The sequence below is a fragment of the Mus musculus genome, chromosome Y (genome assembly GCF_000001635.26).
Source record: "Mus musculus strain C57BL/6J chromosome Y, GRCm38.p6 C57BL/6J".
NCBI classification, from domain to species: domain Eukaryota; kingdom Metazoa; phylum Chordata; class Mammalia; order Rodentia; family Muridae; genus Mus; species Mus musculus.
The window spans coordinates 6,627,637-6,631,585 of NC_000087.7; positions in this window are offsets into that span (position 1 = coordinate 6,627,637).

Sequence of the window (3,949 nt, forward strand, 5' to 3'; positions counted from 1 at the left end):
GTGATGTCCAATGGCTTTAATCCCAGCATATGGCAGGCAGAGGCAGGCAGATTTCTGATTTCAAGGCCAGCCTTGTCTAAAAAGTGATTTCCAGGACAGGCAGAATTACACAGAGAAACACTGTCTTGAAAAACCATAAAAAGTATATAGATAGATAGATAGATAGGTAGGTAGGTAGGTAGGTAGGTAGATAGATAGATAGATAGATAGATAAATAGATAGATAGATAGATAGATAAGATAAGATAAGATAAGATAAGATACATAGATAGATAAGATAGGTAGGTAGGTAGGTAGGTAGGTAGGTAGGTAGGTAGGTAGGTAGGTAGGTAGATGATAGGTAGAAAGGTAGATAGGTAGATAGATAAATATAAAGTATTTTAGGTTATTTTAAAAGCTTTTTAGGTCTCTTTTAGTGTTTGTTTAAAGATTCTAAAGTGTTTTAGGGTTTTCTTTTTTAAGATTTTAGGAGTCTTTTACGGAGTTTTAAGTATTTTAGAGTTTTTAGGATGGGGGCTTGAATGACAGGGATTTTATGTAGGGTTTTAGTTTTTTATGATTTAACAATATTTCTGGATTTTTTGGGATTTTAGGGTTTTCTTGAGGTCTATATTTGAAGAGGGATGGATGTTTCTTGATTTCTTTTGAATTTCAAAGTATTTTAGGGTATTAGGGTCTTTTAGGGCTTTTAAAGGATTTTAGGATTTTTTTTTAATTTCTATTTTTAAGGCTTTTGTTTTGTTTGTTTGTTTGTCATTGTTTATTTTATTTTATTTTTTAGAAATTTGGTATATTATGTTAGGGCTTTAGGTTCTTATTTTTAGAAATATATATATTTCTTTTCTTTTTTTTGGTTTTCTTGATTTTTTTAAACTTTCAGTGTTTTTTGGGTCTTTTGCAATTTTTATATTTGCCTCTCACCATTTGTTTATCTCAGATTTTTACTGGCCTTATTGTTTCTGACTGGATCCTGTTCCTCCAACGAGCTGATTGTGAACTGGTTGTGGTGGAGCTTCCGGGAATCAAAGTTGTCGATGGTTGTGGGACTGGATCTGGAGCAGCGGCTCTGGCCCAGGCCGAGTTTTTGGCCAGAAGGAAAATGTATCTCTACCAGGGCAAGACAGATATGCTTTGCCTTCACTGGGCCCCTTGAGGTCCCAGGTAGTCACAGTATTGTGGCAAGCGGTATCTCATCTGTGAGCTTGGCTATGACAGACCTCCTAGTAGTCAAGATATCTCTGTATGTGGGAGGAGTTCTGGAACACCAGCTCTGCTGCAGGGAAGAGTTGTGGCATCATGATAAAGTCTTATCCCTCTGGAATGATAAGACAAAAAAAGCTTTCCTTCTACTAGTTGCCTTGGTAATAGTGGTTGATCACAGCAATAATACAGCAATTGCTAACTCCCCTTTATGTTCATTATGATAAGTAATATATTAGGTTTTCTATCTTTCTGCAAGAGAATACTATCACTCAACCTCACACATGCACGAAATTATATAAAAATGGCCTCAAACCCGTATGAGAGCAAAACTATGTTAATTACCTTATTCCAAATCTGTGTTAACTCACCTAACAAAACACTCTCCTTCCATCCATTTTCCTCCAAATGCCTTGATTTCAGCTACTGCTACAAACACACCAGTAGTGACCCACCTGACAGGCAGAAAAGCCTAGACATGGTCCCGAGGCGAAAACTTCACGGAAACTTAGTCTCCTGTATTCATGGTAACCTGTATAATGAATGTTCCAATGTCCTTGCTTTAGTCAGTAAATGGATCTGTGTGCTTTCCCTTAATATTGCTTTTTTGTAAGTGCCTCTAAGGATTGATTTTGACATATTGCTAAGTTAGATACCTCACCTAGGAATTCCTGTCCTAGGCATTCCTTGAGCAAACTATGGTCTTTGAATTCACCAAGGATGCTGCCTATTCAGTGACATTCAGATTTACCTCTAGTACTGTAAGAGAGATAATGAAAGAAATCAGGCATTACTATCTGTTCCACAGAGTTAGAATTCTCAGGGTAAACTACTACCATATGCAAGAATTTACTATTATCTAGGAATAAGAACGGTTGTGTTATAAGAAGAAACCAGAATAGATTATAAGAACTATAGATAGTTGAGCTTCAAACATACACAGGAATTTGCAATGACCTAGGGGCCTGGGGTATTATATGATAGACTAGAAGAGGAACTATTGCAAGGGCACAAAACCATTGCCTATGACTTCTAAGATTAAGCAAACCGTAGGGAAGGCTACTTTTGATCCCAGTTTTTAACATTGAATTTTATCCCAATTGGTCCCTGCCAGTCCTTTGTAGGCATTCCTCTATTTTGTGTAAAAGTCACTTATAAGACTATTGCTCCCTTTGAGACAAATTACATTCAGATCCACACTCCTTTGTGTCCTGTCTGTTTCTCAGCCTCTCTTCTTGGTAAATCCTTGCCCACCTTTACTCAGAATCCAAGATATGCCCATGGAGCAAGGACCCAAGTGAGGTTTGTCTGTGCCAAGCTACCTTTCAGTTGACTAAAATTATATCATGTATATACACTCCAGCTCTATTCAGGTACCCCAGGAGAAGGCATTAGATCTCGTTATGGATGGTTGTGAGCCACCTCGTAGTTACTGGGATTTGAAATCTGGACCTTCAGAAAAGCAGTCAGAGCGCTCAACCACTGAGCCATCTCACCGGCCCTATATACCACATTTCATCTATTAAGTTCATAATGGAAAAGAAACGGTTCCATTTCCTAGCGATTGTGAATATTGCAATAAACATGCATTGAACATATATCAGATGTAGGACGTGGGATCTTTAAGTATTTGTCTTGGTGTGTGACAGCTAGACTATCTCATAAGTCTAGTTTTGAAAACCATTGTACTAATTTACACAGTGCTGCTTATGTTTACATACCACCATGGATATATATGGGAGAGGAAGTAGTCAATTGATCCCTATTTGTAGAAAATGGAATCCTGTCCTTAATAGTTTCAACAGAAAACTTATATACAAACAGTTTCAGCAAATTGGAGTGATGCAAAGTCACATTAAAAAATCAACATATTTATATATGCCTACAATGAACTTGCTGAGAAAGAAATAAAGGAAGTAAAAGCCAATTCCTAATAACATTTTTTAAAAATAATAGGGGCTGGGAAATAGTTAAGGGGATATTGTGCTTGCCACACAAATGTGAGGAAAAGAGTTCAGATAACCTAGTTCCCAGTGGTGAGTGAGTGTGTCTGCTCACCTATACTCTGAGCAGAGAAAGACTGGAAATCCTGGGTCAAGCTGCCTTGCTAGACAACCCAAACCCTGCTCAGTGAACAGAGTGGAAGTCATCAAATCACACAGCTTTAACATGTGGTCTGTACATGCACATGCACACACATGAACATATACTCTTACATATGTAAAGCTTCATACATGAAAAAACATTATACATACATGCCATTAAGATCCACCTCCATTCTCCCTCATTCACTCTACACACACACAAACACTCACACACACACACACACACAGAGAGAGAGAGAGAGAGAGAGAGAGAGAGAGAGAGACAGAGACAGAGACAGAGACAGAGACAGAGACAGAGAGACAGAGAAAGATAGACAGAGACACAGAAAAACAGAAAGACAGAGACTGAGAGAAAGAGAGAAGGGATGAGGAGGAGTCATAAGAAGATAAATTGTAAGAAAACATTAAGACAGGACAAACAAGACAGTGTCTTACTGTTCCCACAAAACTCTGCTAGGAGAAATAGTATAAAAGCACAATGGTGTCATCAAGAAAGCTCCAGTCATGAAAAAGAAAGTACACCAAGGCCCTATTAAATATCCAAACCAACATTTTGTTTGACTGACTTCCAGTGTCAAGCTTTTAACATGCCAAATATCAAAAGATATTAATTTAGTTCACAAAAATACTTGGTCTTATGTCTTT